The 20,567-nt window shown below is 34.8% G+C and overlaps 1 protein-coding gene and 1 pseudogene across 2 annotated transcripts in view; one reads left to right on the top strand and one right to left on the bottom strand.

Annotated features, from left to right (window-relative positions):
- Positions 1-20,567, top strand: part of FBXW7 (F-box and WD repeat domain containing 7) — a 226,786-nt gene that overhangs the window by 58,694 nt on the left and 147,525 nt on the right. The gene's annotated exons all lie outside the window — the stretch shown is intronic.
- LOC122475495 lies at positions 3,868-5,109 on the bottom strand (annotated as a pseudogene).

The following is a 20,567-nucleotide window of genomic DNA, read 5'->3' on the forward strand; positions in this document are numbered from 1 at the left end:
TATGGGTTAGGAGTTTTTTATGTTTTTAAAGTTTATTCATTCATTATTTCTGAGAGAGTTGGAGAGAGTGAGTGAGTGTACACAACTGGGGGAGAAGCAGAGAGAGAGAAGGAGACACAGAATCCAAAGCAGGCTCCAGGCTCTGAGCTGTCAGCACAGAGCCTTCCCTGCACAGGGCTCAACACAGAGCTCTAATCTGGAACCTTTGAGTTCACAACCATGTCTGAAGCTCAACTGGTTGAGCCACTCAGCCGCCCCCTGTGGGTTTGTAGTTTAAAACTTAAAGCCTTCCTAGTCCTGAGGTATATCATCAGGACAACTTTGTCTTCTTTTCTCCACATCTTTAGAATTTTGATCTTAGGTCTTGGTTTCAGTCTTTTTGGTATTTTTGTTGTCATTATTGTTTAATTTTGTAAACTGTGTTTACATTTTCTTTCTGTCCATTTAATTGGGCTTTGTATTTTTCTTTGTATGAATCTTGTGTCCCGAGGAACTTTGCATCTGAGCATTTAATAATTGAATTAGCTGTTGTGAGTGGATTCATTAAAAAAAAAAATTTTTTTAATGTTTTTATTTATTTTTGAGAGACAGAAAGAGACAGAGTGTGAGCAGGGTAGGGGCAGAGAGAGAGGGAGACATAGAATCCAAAACAGACTCCAGGCTCCAAGCTGTCAGCACAGAGCCCAATGTGGGACTCAAACTCATGAACCGTGAGATCATGACCAGAGCCGAAGTTGGATGCTTAATTGACTGTTCCTGAGTGGATTTATTTTAAATGAACAACGTGCCATGAGTAATATTGTATTGCAGCTGACTTCCTTTTCTGTGTGTGCAGTGTTTTAAGACTTTTTCAAAATTTTATCCATAAAACTAATGCAATTCCAATCAAAACAACAATTTATTTTTTCCATTTGAAAAATGGGGGAAACTTGACAACTTGATTCTCAAATATATGAAGTATATGAACCAGAGTATCCAGTAGAAGTTTTAAAAATAAAAACCTGACAAGTGTTTTATGGTATTGCTTGCTATATTGTAAAGCTGTAGTAATTAAGGGGTGTCTGGGTGGTTCAGTTGGTTAAGTGTCTTACTTCGGCTCAGGTCATGATCTCGTGGTTCATGAGTTCTAGCCCCACGTTGGGCTCTGTGCTGACAGCTCAGAGCCTGGAGCCTGCTAAGGATTCTGTGTCTCCCTCCCTCTCTGCCCCTCCCCTGCTTGCACTCTGTCTCTCTCTCAGAAATAAATAAACATAAAAAAAAAAAAAAAAGCTGTAGTAATTAAAAACATTGATAGTGATGATGCAGGAAGAGTCCAGAAAGAGTCCGAATAAATGAAAAATGAGGAGAGTGTATAGACACACAAAGCACAATGTTATTTTTTTAACATATCAAAATGTAAAGAACCATATATTTGAAAAGGAAAACAGATTTGCCTCCATTAAAATGGAATAGACTTCTCTAAGAAAAAATAAAAGAGGGCCAGATTAGTAGAAAATATTTGCAGTTTGTAGCAAAGTTTTAACAAACATAACAGAGCTTCTAAAATTAACAAAATTTATTCTCAGTTTTTAAGAGTCTCTTATGGTTTGGCTCTTTCCCTCTCTAACTTTTCTCCCCCCCCCCCCCCATGGTCTTCTGTTAAGTTTCTCAGGGAGGGAGGGGAAAGTGGGTGATGGGCATTGAGGAGGGTAACTGTTGGGATGAGCACTGGGTGTTGTATGGAAACCAATTATTTGACAATAAATTTCATATTAAAAAAGTAAAATTAACAAAGCTTAGAAAAATGAATTGTGAATAAGGAATAATAATTCTAAGAATATGCATGATTTTATAAAAGTATGCATAAAGATATATATATATTTACATATATATCTATATATGCTTATATATCTTTACACACACACACACACACACACATATATATATATATATACATATATGTAAGTGTTAATTATAGCATCATTTGTAGTAGCAAAATGTTGGAAGCAATCTGAATGCCCACTAGTAGAGAAATGGCTACATAAATTGTAGTACATCATCCATATTTTGAATATTAATAGATTGACCAAAAAAGATTAAAATCTAAATGTCATGAAATAGCAAAATGTCCAAGACATATTATTAATATATAAAAAGAATCCTATAGTCTGATCTCATTTACTTAGTAGAACTATATTATTTATGGTAATCTTGAAACCATTCCAAAATACAGACAAGACATTTAAATTAACCTATTAATATTATTAGGAACCATAAATTTAACATTAAGAGAATATAGACAAATACAGCCACTAAGGCAAACCATAAGAGACTCTTAAATACAGAGAACAAACTGAGGGTTGCTGGAGGGGAGGTGGATGGGGGGATGGGTTAAATGGGTAATGGGAATTAAGGAGGGCACTTTTTCGGATTAGCCCTGGGTGTTATATGTAAGAGATGAATCACTTGGTTCTACTCCTGAAGCCACCGCTACACTGTATGTTAACTAAATTGAATTTAAATAAATTAAAAAATATATATAAAAAAATAAAAAAAAGTCTTTTACTATCAATTGAATGGAAATATCAATATGAATCTATGATTATACACATACATAGTCCCCTCTTCCTTCTAGTAGAAGGGCTTATAAGCATCAGCAATTGCAGTAGCAATAACTACACTCAGCACTGATAAGATCGTCTCTAAATATTGTTCCTACTGAAAGGATCCAAGACTTCTGTGAAAAATTGCAGATCCTAGTTCTTGGGCAGAGAAAACAGCCAGAAAATAAGAAAGTGCTCAAAAGCTATTGTATCACATCAGCAGAACCCCCAAACCCCAGCTCCAAAGGAGTTCCTACTGGCCATATCTGGAACTATCTAAGCCTTAGTGAGAGAATTATTGTAATTAATTATAAAACCTTAATTTGAAAAAATAATTTAGAAGTCCAGAGTGATAAGAGGGATAAAGGAAAAGGGAAGCCTTATTTAGAGAAGAGAGAAGTTAATACATTTTGAAGCGATGTTAGAACTAGAATATTATCATAGTGAAAACTCCAGTGAAACACTTTAGACCAGAACCATCAGTGAATGCCAAAACCTTGCAGGAAAGACTGCTGGAAACAGGGTATACACATAATACCAAATTATTATCCCACACATCACTTACTATTACAAAGGAGAAAATGTGCCTTTGCAAATAGAAAGATCTGTAAGTTGCCACTTGAACCAAGTGGTTCAAACAACATCGGTATGTTTCTTGTTGTGATGTACCATGGAATACTTACCACCTTTGGAGTCTTCTCACCTAATATGTTTATTCTGTATCCGGTCAGGTCCCCATATTCCATGAGTTAAAATCTTTTATTAGTTCTGGGAGCTTTTTTGTAACCTTTGTCTACATTTTCTATGTAGATTGTCATGCATGCAAATAAAGACCATTTTTTAAAAATGAAAATTTTTTTATTTTTTATTTATTTTTCATTTTTTTAAAATGCATTTTTGAGAGGGGTGGGGGGGAGAGAAACAGGTGGGGAAGGGGCACAGAGAAAGGGAGACACAGAATCTGAAGCAGGCTCCAGGCTCTGAGCTGTCAGCACAGAGCCCGATGCTGTGCTCGAACCCACGAACTGTGAGATGATGACCTGAGCTGAAGTTGGATGGTTAACCGACTGAGCCACCCAGGCACTCCAATACCATTTTTCATTTATTCATTTCCAATTTGTATGCCTTTTTTCTTATTTTTTCCTAACTGTTCTTGCCAGGGCTTCCAGTAATGATGCTGAATCGAATAAATGTCTTTGCCTTGTTCCTGGTCTTTTATTAGTTGTTTATTGTTAAATATAGAATTAGCTGTAAGTTTATTTAGACAGCCTTTAGTAGTTTAAGAAAATTCCTGCTTTGCTTTATTTTTTTTTCTTTCCTTATTGGTGAGAAATGGATGCTGGATTTTGTCTAGTGCTTCATCATTAGCTGTGTGGTTTTTCTTGCTTCATTAACACGATCTCTTTCCTTGTTTGATTTTCAAATATTGGACCAGCTTTGTATTCTTGCTGTATACTCTACTTGCTTATGAGCTGTTACTCATTTTTATATTGCTGGGTTGAGTTTGCTTATTTATGTTTTTTTGAAAGAGAACTGTTCATTACTTTTATATACAGAAAATTCAATAACGTCTACCAGCCCAGTTTGGTGGCTAATTCTTTAGCCTTTGCCTTTTCCAACTTGGGAATGCAAGCCACTAACTTTGGACCCAGGATGTTGCCTTCCCAGTGATGGCACATCTCATCATGTCTGTCATTGTAATTGGTCCTGATAGTTTCTACCAGCTTGGCCAGAGGTCCTTTGTTTTCTGAGTTAACCTGTGTGAGAGTGACAGTGGTGCAGATCTTCCTGTGGACCAACCTGGCCTCCCCCTTGATGATGCAGTAGGGAACCCCCAGCTTATGTCACATGGCAGGCAGGAATACAACCAGCCAATGAGATCCACATCATGCGCAATTACTACCAGCTGAACCTTCTTGTTTTCTACCAGGATGGTGACAGTATTAACTCCAGTTTGAATAACAGGCAGCCTTTTAGTGGGGACATCCCCTTTGCTGGTAGCTTTTTTCAAGGTTTGGGCCAATAATCTCTGCTGCTTCTCTCACTTTGTCTCTGGTCTGTGTTTGTGGGCCAGCTTAAGCATTTGAGTAGCTGTGTGGCAGTCCAAGACCTGGGTGAACTGGTTAATTGCAGGAGGCACTTTTAGACGTTTATAGAAAATAGCCATTTGCTGCTGCAGCTGGATGTAGCGGGGCCATTTGATAAAGTGGTTGAGGTTCCTTTTGGGCTGGATTTCCTGTCCATTGCCAAAGTTCTTGGGTATTTTCTCAAACGGGATTGACTACCTTCTTGGCCTCTTGCTTCTTTATAACAGCAGGGACTGGGACCACCTTCTTCCCCTTAGTCTTCTTTCCTTTCAGCATCTTGGATGGCTGGAGGAGAGGGATGAATTTGCTTATTTTGTTGAAGAATTTTGTATATGTTCATGAAGGATGTTGTTTCTGCTATTTTCTTACAGTGTCTTTGTCTTGCTTTAGTACTTTGAGTTGGGAGTAAATTCTACTTCTTTTGGAGTAAATTGTATTTAATTGACATTATTTCTCCTACATATTTTGTAGCATTTATTATGAAACTTCAAAGCATGTATTTTAGTTTTTGGAAAATTTTTAACTACAAATTTGTTTTCTTTAATATATACCAGAAAATTCAGGTTATCTGCTTTTTCTTGAATGAGTTTTGGCAGTTTTTCTCTTTTGGGATGAAATGATAAATTTCATTTTAGTTCCTGAATTTGTAGGCATTAATTTGTATTACCTAATTATTATAAGTATTCTGTAATTATTTTAATGTCTAAAGTCTATAGTGAAGATCCCTGCTTTCAGTCCTCTTGGTAATTTATATTATCTTTCTCTTTTTTTTCCCCTTGGTTAGTCTAGGTAGAGGTTTATTAATTTTATTGAGCTTTTTAAAGAACTAGCTTTTGTATCCATTTATTTTTCTCTATTTTACTGTTTTCAATTCCATTGAAATCCATTGATTTCTGCTCTTTATTATTATCTTCGTGCTGTTTGCTTTGAGTTTATCTTACTCTTCTTCTTTGCCCAGTTTCTTAAGGTGGAATCTTTTCAATTTAAAACTTTTCTTCTTCTTCTTCTTCTTCTTCTTCTTCTTCTTCTTCTTCTTCTTTTTAAGTTTATTTATTTTTGAGAGAGACAGAGTGAGCATGCAAGTGGGGGAGGGGCAGAGAGCGAGGAAGAGAGAGGATCTCAAGCAGGTGCTGCACTGTCATCACAGAACCCTATGTTAGGCTCAAACTCACCAACCATGAGTTCATCACCTGAGCTGAAATCAGGAGTTGGGTGCTCACCCAACTGAGCCACCCTGGTGTCCCTCTTTTTCATTTCTCATATAGGCATTTAATGACATTAATTTCCATCTAAACACTATGTTGATTGCATCATACTAATTTTGATATGTTGTATTTATTTTCATTTTCTAATTTCCTTTGAGCCTTCTTTGATCCATTGGTTATTTAGATATGTAGTTGAATTCTTATTTTAGGGATTTTTTGGGAGGTATTTTTCTTTTACTTATTAATAGCTTACTTCCATTACATAACCTATTTTGTATTTTTTTAGTTGTTTTAATTCTTTAAATTTTGTTAAGGCTTGTTTTATTTTGGTGAATGTTTCATTGTATACTTGGAAGGAATGTGTATGCCTCTGTGGGTCGTTGGAATAATTTGTTTTGAATGGAAAGGGAAAATGTTTTAACTTTTTAATAAGATTAGACCTTAAATCCTAATTCCTTGAAGCCAGTGGTAATAGAAAAGGATATTGGTGGGGGGCACGTGGGTGGCTCAGTTGGCTAAGCGACAGACTTTTGATTTCGGCTCAGGTCATGATCTCACTGTTCGTGGGATGGAGTCCCACGTTAGGATCTGCCCTGGCAGTTCAGAGCCTGTTTGGGATTCTCTCTTTCCCTCTCTTTCTGTCTCCCCACCCCCACTCATGCTGGCTTGTGCATACTCGCTCGCTCTCAAAATAAATAAGTTAGAAACTTAAAAAAAAGAAAGAAAGAAAAGGATCTTGGGGATCTTGGGATTCACAACACTTGGTTTTAGATAGGCTGCCTTTTGCTATTTATATTATTTCAGATAAATTCTTTTGGGCTTTTGTTTTCTCTAGTTGTTAAATAGTATTGATACATTTGATTTTGTGAAATTCTTCTTTTCTTTAAAATTGTACGCATCAAGTTTTATAGTACCAGGTTTAAGGTTAATAGGTTTATTCTTTACTCTTTTTTTCACTTATTGTATCATTCTTTTCCTCATTTTTAAAAACTTAGTCTGAATAGTGTAGTTTTAGGGATTATATGAGATGTTAGGACCCAGTAAAGTTTCAATCTATTGTAGAATCTGCCAGTTGCAGATATCAAGGTAGCAGTTCATGTTTCTAGATAAAGGCCATGTTTCTGGAAAGGGTTTAGAATTCTCACAGTGGTTGTATATGTCACTGCAATAAAATGATCAGTTGGGGCTTGTGTTGACTTAAGGAGCGTGAAAATGATGGTGAAAGATATATAAGGCACAAGCTTCGAAAGAAGTACATTGTAAAAATTGGCAATTTACAAGAACTTATGAGGAGTTTAGAAATACTTGTAAGGTTTGTGGGAATGTTGACGAATATGGTGGGGGCTTAACTTTATTAAAGAGTATTTGTGTAGCGAAAAGGATTATATATAAAATGTACATGATTTACAACAAAACTTGTATTTTGTAGTGTTGTAGCAGCTGGGACAAGTCAGATATTTTAAAGATACCATGAATTTACTTTTTAAATTTGTAAATAGTGTCTACGGTAATCAGAATGTTGAGGGATTCTGGGGCGCCTGGGTGGCTCAGTCGGTTGAGTGTCCAACTTCGGCTCAGGTCATGATCTTGCAGTCCGTGAGTTTGAGCCCCATGTCAGGTTCTGTGCTGATAGCTTGGAGCCTGGAGCCTGCTTCCGATTATGTGTCTCCCTCTCTCTCTGCACCTCCCCTGCTCATACTCTGTCTCTGTCTCTCTCAAAAATAAAATAAACATTAAAAAAAAAAAGAATGTTGAGGGATTCCTTTCAAACTCTTTGAAGTATTGTTTAAGCATTTCTTTGCAGTTTTGAAGCAATCAGGCAAGATGCTTCAGAGGATAAATACTGAGTGCTGTGTCTTCTTTGTTCAGGAAATAGAAACATGAGATTTTTAAAGTGCAAATTTACATCTTTTGCAGAAAATGTGATGGGGTGAAGGTTTTTGAAAACATTTGAAGGTTGTACTGGGATTCACTTCTGTATAAGGTGGAGATACACTGTTGATTTGTACGGGGGTGAAATATTGTAATTAGGCTAAATTGAATGGGTGATGGGTAATTTGAGAAACGATGTTTGTTCCAGGTTATTCAAGATCTGATCTTTCTAACTACTTACAACTTTTGACTAGCTGAGATCCTGCTTTTTTTATATTCATCACCAGTCTACCTCTTGCTTTTCCACCTACAAAATTAAAATAGAAAACAACAAAAAATAACAGTATATAGGTAATAATAAATAATATAGGGAAATATATCATTAGCATAACATATACAAATAAGTATATTTAAAGATGCAAGATTTTCAAATACAAATATTTGCATGGTTATAGTTCATGAGCAATCTTTATTAAATTTGTTGCTAGGTGAACGGTATGTAGTCACTGAATTCATTCATTCTGCGTCTCTTTTGTTTTAGGGCAAGACTGTTCTACTTACATCCTTATTGTCCTCTTTGGGATCTTTAGTATTACTGGAAATTATAGTTAGGTAATTTTTTTTAATAAACCCATGTCTAGTTCTGCAGGCTCTTTAGATGTTGGATGGGATCTGTTGGTTCTCAGCTTCAGAATTAATAACTCTGTGATCCTGATCCTTTTCCTAGTATATGTCTTGTTTGCTAAGATGTGTGACCTCTGGAGAGATCTTCCTTATATTCAGTAAGTTGATCTTTCTCTTTTAGGAAGATAAGGCAAACTTCTCTTAAGGGAGGTTCCCCCCCCCCCCCCCTTTTAGTTCTAAGATGTCTCTCAAATTAACAGATTTATTCATATCAAAATTTCCCAAAGTGGGAATGGTAAGTCTTACTCTTGATGAGTAACCTGGTGAATACCATTTAGAAAGAGAAGTACCCCGGACGCCTAGGCTCCTCGATCGGTTAAGTGTCTGACTTGTCTTCGGCTCATGTCACCATCTCACAGTTCATGAGTTTGAGCCCCGTATCAGGCTCTGCATGACAGTGTGGAGACTGCTTGGGATTCTCTCTCTCTGCACCGCCCCGCTTCTCTCAAAATAAATTTTTTCAGTTTAATAAACTGAAAAAAAATTACAAAAAATAAAAAAAGAAAGATAAATACCTGAATTAGAAGAAGCAGGTATCTGGCTTGGGGGTGGAACAAATGGTTAAACTGATTAAAAAATCAGTTTTGTGAAAGGGTTACTTGTGCATCTTATGTCTGAGAACTGTACCTGAGTGGTCAGCTACCTACTAGTAGAACGCTGATGACAATTTTTGGCTGATTGGAGTTTTGGAGGAGTCTACCAGGCCAGACAAAGTAGAAAAGTAGATTAATACTTCTATATTGATAAACTTTTGCAAAGTGAACACATCTTTGTAATTGTAACCTAGATCAAGATAGTTACTTCTCTAAAGCTTCCCTGTGTTCTGTCCCAATCAAATAACCCCTTTATCCCAAAGTTAACTCTATTCTGACTTTGTGGTCAGAGATTAGTTTGGCTTGTTTTTTGAATTTAATAAATTACACACACACACACACACACACACACACACACACACACACTCACACACTCCCACCTGACATTATGTCATATGTATCCTGTTTTGTTTTTAGTTTCCTTTTTTTTCCACTGAGGTTTAGGATTACACGAACATGTAATGCTATACTTTATTTCACCCCTTTCCTGGTGGACGTTGGATTATATGGAGTTTTGGGCTCTTTCGATAATGCTGCTGTGATAAACTTTGTATATAGCTCCTTGTGCACATATATACACATTTCTATTGATCGCATACTTAAGAATGGTATTACTTAGTCATTGGGTATGGATATGTTCACCTTTGGTAGGTACTTCCAAATAGTTTTCCATACCGGTTATACTAATTTACATTCCTACAGGCAGTGTATGAGAATGCCAGTGGCTGTACTTTCTCACTTGCACTTGGCATTGTCTGGTTTTTAAATAAATACTACACATTTCAGTTGATAATAGTATCTTATTATGTTGTCTGTATTTTCCTAATAGTAATATTGAGTACCTTTTCAATATGCTTCTTGGGTTTTGAAATTATTTTCTTGTGAAGTTTTGTTTGGTCTTCAGCCTATCTTAAAAATTGGGTTGTCTTGTTTTTGATGATTTGAAGTTGTTTTTTAAAAAAAAAATATTTTGGGGGCACCTGGGTGGCTCAGTTGGTTAAGTGTCTGACTGTGGCTCAGGTCATGATCTCATGGTTCATGAGTTTGAGCCCCGTGTTGGGCTCTGTGCTGACAGCTCAGAGTCTGGAGGCTGCTTCGGATTCTGTGCCTCTCTCTCTCTGCCCCACCCCATTCATGCTCTGTCTCTCTCTCTCTCCCAAAAATAAATAAATATTAAAAAAAAATTTCATACCTGAGTCCTTTGTTGGGCATGTGGATTATGAATATTTCCTCCTGTAGCTTGCATTTTAACTTTTTAAAGAATACTACTTTTAAATTGTAATGAAGCCCCATTTGTTGTGTTGATCTTTGTGTCTTGTGTAGGAAATCTTTGCCTATTTCAAAGTCATGACAATATTTTTCTCTCATAAAACCTTTATTACTTAAAAAAAATTTTTTTTCAATGTTTATTTCTGAGAGAGAGAGAGAGAGAGAGCACGTGTGTGCACAAGTGAGTGCAGGGGAGGGGCAGAGAGAAAGGGGGACATAGAATCCGAACCAGTCTCCAGGCTTCAAGCTGTCAGCACAGAGCCTGATGTGGGGCTTGAACTCACAAACTGCAAGATCATGACCTGAGCCGAAGTCGGACTCTTAACCGACTGAGCCACCCAGGCTTCCCAAAAGCTTAATTGTTTTAAAATTTATTGTTTAGGTCTCTGATATACTTTCTCTCCTTCCTTTTTTTATGGCCTGTGGATGGATGTAATGAATTTGATGGATTTTGATTTTAACAGTGGTAGTGATAGAAAATCTATTGGTATGCCTTATTCATAAGAAAACATTTTTATTTTATTTTGTATGTGATATTTTAAGTTCTGGTATGGTAACATTTTCTGTTAGTAAGATACATGATTTTGTATTCTGGTAATTCTTTAAAAGGGATTTAAAAACATTTTTTCCTGACTCTAAAAGAGGCAGTCTAGTTTTGTGAATTGTGTTCTGTCTTACTTGTTTTGTTTTTGAAGAGTACAGTGCCTTAAAGACATTGGGTTGTTCAGTCAAAGGCAGCTGTTATATTTAAGCAGGCGATTTAATTTCTGTAAGACTTTTTTTTTAATCTATAAAGCTAATTTAAGAAAAGTGTGTATAAGTTTTTTCAAGTTGTGAGCAATGTGCCTGGCAAGCAATAAAATCTCTATAGTTAGTGCTTTATTCTTGAATTTTGAACTTTGTTTTGAAGATTATTATTAAAAAAATTTTTTTAATGTTTATTTTTGAGAGAGAAATAGAGAGCGCATGCATGAGTGGGGGAGGGACAGAGAGAGAGGGATACACAGAATCTGAAACAGGCTTGAGGCTCTGCGCTGTCAGCCCAATGCGGGGCTCGAACTCACAAACTGTGAGATCATGACCTGAGCTGAAGTCAGACGCTTAAACGACTGAGCCACCCGGGCACCCCTGTTTTGAAGATTATTTTGACTTGAGACCTGATTGAAAGGGTATATACCATGCTTGTTATAAAATTATTGATAACTAACTTTTGTAAATAGTAAAAGTAATCTGCCTGCTTATACATTCATTTCCTTTTATTGTAGATAAAATATTTTAATTTTTTTCTGTCAATGTAAGGTTGAATTTAAAATGCTTCCTTATGTTAATGAAAAAAAATAGAGTGAATACTTTGTAAAGACTTTTCCACCTCCTTGTCTGTACTTTAACTCTGTAGTTAGGTTGTCTAGGTGCTGCTTACAAGGTGGTAACTACAGATACCAGAAGTGTAGTGTATGATATTGTCTGTTGATGGTCAGGAAGAATTTAACAGTGCTTCTCTAAGACCTTGTTAGTTTGCTCTTGTCTTGGTTGGTAATTTTTGAAATCTAATTTGTTATAGAGCTCATTCTTTGTAGTCTAGTAAACTCTACCAACATCTTGATAATTCATTAGCTTTTCCATATATTATACATAAAATTTAAATTCTAACATTAGGAAAAATTGTTTTATATTTATCATGTGCCAAAGTTTCAGCATGTGATGTGTTTAAGTGTTGTAAAAAAACAAGTGGGATTCTTGGCTAGATTTTACAGAGTAGGGGTAACTTCTGAAGTTCAAAAGTTCTTTCTTCTCCTCTTCCTCCTCCTCTTCTTCCTCCTCTTCATTTTGTTATTATTATTATTATTTAGGGAATCTCAACCAGCAGAGGGATTTTTAACAGGCTACCTAAGTATTTGGTAAGTACATACTTTCAGTGTTAAATATTTTGCATGTTACTTAAGTTTGCATGTATGTTACCTTAGTGACGTTTACAATAGTCAGTGTAAATAACAAATATAATTTATATTTCTTATAATTTTTACTTGGTACTAGAATTTCTTTATAGATTTATTCTGATTCCTTCTGATTTATTCTATACACTGTATCCAGAAAATTCTTTTAGTGTGCAATCTGAGTATTAAAAGAGTTCGATGGCAGAGCTGTCTTAGCGGGCAAGAATGCTAGTACTTTGGTGAAGGAAACACAATTTTCCTCATGTGAGATGTTTGTAGCAGTTTTCTATTAGCTGTGACAGTAATACAGATTTCTTCTTTAGCCATCCATTACTCGACTCCTCCTTACATTAGGTCCTGTTTACCATAGTAGGTCAATATGAAGACAAATACTCTGGTAAGGCCCTAAGCTATTTTCTCCTTGGGGGTCTCTAATTTCATTGTAATAACATTTTAATATTAAGAATTTCATAAACTTATGCTTCGGTTAATAGCGATAGATTTAAAAATTATTAAATATACTTCAGCAATGTGAGGCATTGGATTATCAAGTGTCATAATATAGTTTTTTAATTGTTTTGATGCAGTCTGTGAAATATTACTAAGGATGAATAAATTTATTTGATTAGCTAATCGAAGTTTCCTAGATATATGAAGAGATATTTAATAATAAACATTGATTTTTCTTATTATGATTATTAATGTGTTTGAAACAATATGTATTTAACCAAATGTGTTTCTAAAATTCTGTAATCATAGTTGATGCTTAAATATTGAACAATTACACTATTCTGCTTACTGTATATTTATAATAAATGTACATTTTTAGGAGCAAATGATGTTATAAAAATCTCAAATTTTTACTATTATAAAATGTGGTAACTGATTCCTGAAGATATATTAGGTAGAACAAATCAACATAATGTGTTTTCTTCCCCATTGATGCATATATTTGAGTTAGTTTGAGGGAGGCAATCATCTTTGCGTTGTATATGCTTATGATATATATTTCATTTCTGCAAATTTATTTTTAGTAACTATTGGAATACATTTACATATCAAGAAATTCATCCATAAGTGTACAATTTGGTGGTTTTTAGCATATTCAGAGGTGTTTAACTGACACTACTATCTAATTTTAGGATACTTCAACCCCACCTTGTATCTGTTAGCAGTCATTCCCTAATTCCCTTTAAACACCCTGCCTGCCTCCCCTACCCCACAGTCCCCTTCTCCAAGCAACCACTAAATATTTTCAGTTTCTATAGATTTGCCTATTGTGGACATTTCATATAAAAGAAAGCATATTCTATTTGTCTTTTTGTGTCTGGCTGTTTTCGCTTAGCATAATGTTTTCAAGGTTCACCCATGTTGTAGCATGTGCCATTCATTTTTATGGGGAAAACCATTCCATTATATACCATAATTTTTGTATCCATTCATCAGTTGATGGATTGTATCTACCTTTGGCTATTAGGAATGCTTCTGCAATGAACATTCTGGCATAAGTTTTTGTGTGGATGTATATTTTTATTTCTTTTGGATATGCGCTTAATAAGGGTAGAATTGCAAGATGTGATAACTAAGTCTGAGGAACTGTCAAAATGGCTGTGCTATTTTATAATCGCACCAACAGGATACGAGGGTTCCAACTTCTCTACATCTTTATAGACGCTTGTTACTTTTAGTCATTTTTTGTTTTAGCTATCCAAGTGAGCGCGAAGTGGGTATTTCATTGTGGTATTGATTTTCATTTCTATAAAACTGATGATGAGCGTTATTTCATGTGCCTATTGACCATTTACATATGTTCTTTGGAGAAGTGTGTGTTCAAATCTTTTGCTCATTTTTTAATTGGATTGTCTTTTGTTAAATTGTAAGCATTCTTTATATATTCTGAAAACTATTCCCTTATGAGATATAGGATTTGCAAATACTTTCATCCATTCCGTGGATTGTCTTTTCACTTTATTTCTGGTGTCTTTTGAAGCACAGTTCTTAATTTTGATGATGTTCAGTTCATCTGTTTTTTCTTTTGTTGCTTGTGCTTTTGGTGTCATATTGCAAATTTATCTTTAAATAAATATTCATTTATAGTTTAGATCTGTGACAAGGTTTTAATTACCACAGGACTGTAAAGCACTGGCATTTTTTGTGTTTGACAGCCAAAGCCCAAAGGAAGCAATTATCTTTATATTTGTGCTTCAATTCCTTAGTTAATTGTTTTAAGGAAAATGCTATGTTTTGATCCCATGGGTTACCATGAAAATGTTAGCTGTGTGTGATATATCCATTGATAATAGCCTTGTGAATTCATGTTTAGTTTTTTTGGATTGTATGATACCTTAGTTTATCATGGCACTTAAGGTATATTTGATGTCATACCTTAATAAACTATGGCCTTTTAGGCTAACACTATTACCAGAATTCTTTTTATCTTTTCCAGGAGGAGAAAATAAATTTTGAGAATCTTACTGATTTTAGTCTTGTGCAGGATATTTGTAGGCACTAATTTTTTGATGTATTTGTAAACTTACATATGGAATATGTATACTTTTCCTTCAAGTTTAATAGGTATGTATCTTCTTGATTTTTATGGGACAATTTTAGTTCCTTATTTTTTATCATGTGGCTTTTATCAGTTGAAGGCGTATTTCAGAATGAATTGTTCTGTAATGTTTTCTAATGTTGGTTTTAGAGAAATGGCATATAACAATGGAATATCACCACTCTTAGTAGCGTTGGCTTTCTGCATAAGGGCAAGGGATTGTAATATAGTGTGATTAATGTATTTTTATTAGGGAAATTTACTTTTGTTTGTATCATTCATACTATCTAATACTGTGTTAACTTCAAATAATGAAATTTTATAGGGCCAAAATTATTGATATTTTTTTTAGTTGATTTTAAATCGTGGTGTCCACTGGTTAAGCATCCACTTAAGTGTCAATTGGTAGGTAACATTGTTCTTCACTGTGATATTTTTATAGTTTGTTTTATACCACCCATGGACATTTTGCATTGGAAAAGGAAATAAAAGGTGAAACATGCCATTTTTGATGGTATTACATTTTCAGTTATAATAAAAAAAGATTTAATTGAGAGTTACTTCCTTCTATGGTATATGTCAAATGTGGCAGTTAAGAGAGTTTAACCTATTTATGACTGAATTAAGGCAAAATGGCTTTTGTGCACTATACTTTCTTTTTCTTGTTCTGTATGCTTACTAACAATAATTAAGTGTATATTAATTCTGAGTTATTTATATTTGAAATGGGGGTTTTAATATTAATAGAGACACTTTTTTTCTTACAAGAGTAAGAGGAGTTGCCCTTTAGTTAAACCACTAATTTCTTACTGAAGTCAATCGGAGTTGCTTTATATTCTAGGTAGCAGATTCTCAGCTCATGTCCTGGAGTTTGCTATTCTACTGATGTGCTTCATAATACACCTTGGAGATATTGGTCAGGGTTGTGTGGATAGAATAATTAAACTATTCTTTGTCAGAACGGTCTTTCACTACTTAATCTTACTGAGGAAAGCTCAAATGGACTTGGATTATTCTAAATGTCACATTATTTTTGTACAAATGTCTGAAAACCATTACACAATAGTATTGACTCCCTTTTCTCCCAGTACAATTTCTGTAGCAACATCATGCAAGGAAGTTTTCCTAAAAGCTTTTTCCTTCAGAACTCACCCCCCTCCCCCACCGTTTTTAAGGAAAAGGTTGATCCAGAGTAGCCCACTTTTAATCTAGTAGTCATCTCAATTTTATTCTTATTAATACTTAAGGTTTCCATACTTCTGATCTTTCTTCAGAAATTTCCAGTCTATTAATTGAAATAATTACAACTGTTCATTTCTTTGGTTTTGTTCCCTGTTCATGGACTTCCTAGATTTGGTAGAGTTCTATCTGATTACAGTCTTTAGAAGTTTCTAATATAAATTGACACTTTTCCTCCTAGCTTAGCCTCAGTGCTTCCTGGTGATCGTTATCTCATTTTGATCTTCTATTTCATTCTCAATATTAGTTATTTGGAACCTTTCCACTGTCCTCAAATGACCAGTCCTATTTCTATTTTTCTCATTCTTTTTTCATTTCATATTTTATACTTTATTTCCTCTATCTTCACTCAAAGAACAAAATGTTTTCATTTTTTTCAAAGGATAATATCTATATTCTTAATCTTATCCCTTCTTCCTTTCACTTGAACCTTGCTGTTTTCTGTTATTCTCATTTTCCATGCTGGGTTCTCCATCTTATCACACTTAATCTTGAAAAATGCCTTTTACTTTTACTCTTTCCCTATCCTTCCCTTTATCACTGAGCTTGTTTGATTTGTGGTCCAGTTTCTTAATTCTTACTCGGCTACCTTCTGCAGTTTGACTATTGTTTCTACTGGCATTCTGCTTCCTCAAGTGAAAGTAAACTTTTCTTACCTAACCAGATAGATAGTTAAGCTCATGTTAAAATGCTTTACAACATCCCTAAGGTAAGACTGAGTTCCAGTTGCTAAATCTGTGTGTTTTCATTTCTCATCCTGTCCTACCTTTTTTTTTTTTATAGCATTTGGTATTTTGCTTCTTCTTAACATTCACTTCTCCCTTGTATTCCATAATAACTGTGCTTTATGGTTTTTCTGTGATTTCTCCAGCTACATGTTCTTTTTGTTACTCCTTTTTTCTTTCATATACCTCTGAAGTATAAACTGCATTGAAGCTTTGCTCCTTGCTCCTTCTCATTATGCATCATTTCTAGGAGATGGTCTCTGTTTTTATTATGTAAGTTATCACAAATTTGTGATGACTCACAAATGCCACATTTTCCTTCATTGTCTGTTTGACTTCAATTATTATGTCCTTAGCACCCCTAAATTATTATTTCTCAAGCTGAAAAATTTGCCTTGAACATGCTTGATATATTGTTGGAATTTACTAAATGCTTATTGAATCAGTGAATGAACTCTTTATCCAAGTGCCCCAATCTGTTCGGTTTGTTCTTTTTTTGTATATAATGATTTTAACCATTCACCTATTTTCATGTTACAAACCCTATAATATCTTTGACCAATTCTTGTCTACCCTTGTTAGCATTAATTATTATATTTTGGTTCTAAGCTTAACTAATGAGGTGGATGATGTTCTCATTTGCAGATGGTAGAAATAGGGATCACAGAGATTGTGATGTACTTATGATTTCATGGATAGTGGTGGAGTTGAAAATTAAGATTATGTTTCTGATTACATGTTTCCTGGTTTTCACAGAAAACATTGTTTCTAATGATAAAAGCAGTATGATAGATAATAATTACTCTTAATGTACTATGTGAGTTAAGAGAATAAAGACTGGAAGATGGTAGGAGTACTTTAAATTCTTATGTGATGAAGGTCATAATTCAGAGGGAGGAATGAAAATCAAGGATGTGAGAAGTTTTTCACTCAACATTAATAGAATTTTGAGATTCTGACATCTGGTAATGATGCAGTGATGCCAGTGAAGTAGTTGTTGAGTGAACCATCCTTCAGATAACAATTATAAAATTATAAAATCTGGATAAAATATTAAACTTCATCTGTGTGAAAGCCGCAAAAAATGACTTTAAATGAAGCAGAAGCCAGATTAAAGGTTACTCTTTAAAGCCTGCAACTGCAAGGGCGCCTGGGTTCAGTCGGTTAAGCGGCCGACTTCGGCTCAGGTCATGATCTCGCGGTCCGTGAGTTCGAGCCCCGCGTCAGGCTGTGTGCTGACAGTTCAGAGCCTGGAGCCTGCTTCAGATTCTGTGTCTCCCTCTCTCTGACCCTCCCTTGTTCATGCTGTGTCTCTCCCTGTCTCAAAAATAAACGTTAAAAAAAAAAAAATTAAAAAAAAAAAAAAAGCCTGTAACTGCAATGTGTAAGAATTGTATGTTTGTAGCTTTCTTGGCTTTGGATGCATCCCAGCCTCCTGTAGTTCCAGTAGCATGGGACAGAAGTTAGGGCTAGCCAAGCAGCTGGGAATATACTGAGAGAAATTCTAGAAGCAAAAGAACCATTGAAGAGGTAAACAAAAACTAATGGAATTTTTCACCAGCCCACCAGCATTGCAAGCAATTCTAAAGGAAGTTCATTGAGTCTGAATGGAAATGGCATCAGGTTGCAAGTGCCATTTACAGTAAGGAATCAACATTAAAAAAAAGTGAATATGTGGGTAAAACAAAAACTATAAACTTTTTTTAATAAAAAAAATTACCGATGATTAAAGCAAAAACTATGATTGTATTGTTTAAAATGTATATATGAAAATAGTAGCACAAAGTTGGAGTATTTCTGGCTTAATTTGTATTTCTCTGATATCAATATTGAGCATCTTTTCATGTATTGTTGGCCATTTGAATATCTTCTTTGGGGTGAAGTATCTAATCTCAAGATTTTGAGAATTGACTTATACACAATATTTAATAAACATGTCATAATAAGACATTATGATAAATTGACATTAATACTTAGTATTCTGGCTTATAAACCTTCTACTTAGGTTATCTTTTAGTTTCTTTCAGTAATGTATGGCAGTTTTTTTTTAAGGTGATAAGAAATATTAAACTCTATGCTTAGTAGGTAATAATTCCTCATTTTCCCCTCTCTTAGGCCCTGGTAATATGTACTTCCTGCTGTATGAATTTTCCTATTCTAGATATTTCATGTAAGCGGAACCATCCAGTAATATTTGTTCTTTTTGTGTCTGACTCCCCCACCACCCCCCCAAGAGAGAGACAGTGCAGACATGCTAGCGGGGAAGAAGAGCAGAAGGAAAGGGAGAGAATCCCAAGTAGGCTCCATGCTCAGCACACAGTGTCGTGGGCCTTGATTCCACAATTCTGGGAATTTCCTGAGCTGAAATCAAGAGTTCGTTGCTCAGCCAACTGAGCCACCCATGCGCCTAGAGTTTGTGTCTGGCTTTTTTCACTTGTAACGTTTTCAAAGTTTATGTTGTAGCATGCATCAGAATTTCATTCCTTTTCATGGCTGGATAATATTCCACACTTTGTTTATTTCTTCATCTGCTTGTGGATACTTGGGTTTCCCCCCTTTTGGCTATTGTGAATAATGCTGCAGTGAACATTGGTGTACACATATCTGAGTCTGCTTTTCCATTCTCTTGGGTGTATACCTAGAAGTGGAATTGCTGGGCTATGTGGTAGAATTCTATGTTTAGCTTTTTGAGAAACTGCCAAACTGTTTTCCACAGTGGCCTCGCCATCGTATATTACTAACACCAATTTACAGGGGTTCCAGATTCTCTGTATCCTCACCAATGCTTGTTATTTCCTATTTGTAGTACCTTTTGGGGGTAGATTTCCTAGGATTTTCTGCATAAACAATCATATATGAACAGAGACAGTTTTACCTCTTTTTTGATCTGTTTTTCTTTCTCTTACCTTTTTATATTGGATTTCTAATTATGAGGATAAATAATGAGAACAAGCATTCTTGCCATGTTCCCAAACTTAGGGAGACTATATTTGACATTTCATATTAAATCTGTTATTAGTTATAGGACTTTCATAGATACCCTTTATCTGGTTGAGGAAGTTCTTCACTGGTTCAGTGGTTTTGTCTGTCTTTTTGTTAATGGTATTTGATTTTGATCATTTAGTATTTTTCTTTCCAACTATTCCTGTGAATTACGGTGATTATTTTTTCATGTTAACTCTATATTCTTAGATAAACTTCACTTTGTTAGGATGTATTATTGTTTTTATAATCACTGGATTTGATTTGCTAAAATTTTGTCAAAGCTTAAAGTGCCCTCTTTTCCTCTGTTTTATATAATACTGACATACGTTTGTATGCCAGACATATAATTTACATAAAACTTGGCATATGGTTTTCTTAAATATTTGATAGAATTCAGCAGTGAAAGTTTTCTTGAAGGACGGTTTTGGATTGTGAATTCAATTTTACCCCTTGGTAGTATTGGTGTTTTGCATTTTTCACAGTATTTTTGTTTCATTTATTTTGTTGAATTGGTTAGTACAAAGTTGTTCATAAGATGCTCCTATTATTTTTTAATGCCTGCAGGATCAGTGGTGATATTAGCTTTTTGATTTTTGATGCTAATAATTTATTTTCTTTTTCCCCCCTTATCAGTTTGCTAGGTGCTTATTAATTTTTTAATATAATAAGTTAGCAAAGAGCCAACTTTTGGAGATAATTTTCTCTATCATTTGTTTGCTTTCTGTTTAATTGCTTTCCATTTTTTAATTCCTTCTTACTTTTGATTTAATTTTCTCTTCCTTTTAGCTTCTTATATTGGAAGCTTACTCTTCTCTTGTTTTCTAGTATAAATGGCTACAGCTAA

Source organism: Prionailurus bengalensis, chromosome B1 (assembly GCF_016509475.1).
Source record: "Prionailurus bengalensis isolate Pbe53 chromosome B1, Fcat_Pben_1.1_paternal_pri, whole genome shotgun sequence".
Taxonomy (NCBI): Eukaryota; Metazoa; Chordata; class Mammalia; order Carnivora; family Felidae; genus Prionailurus; species Prionailurus bengalensis.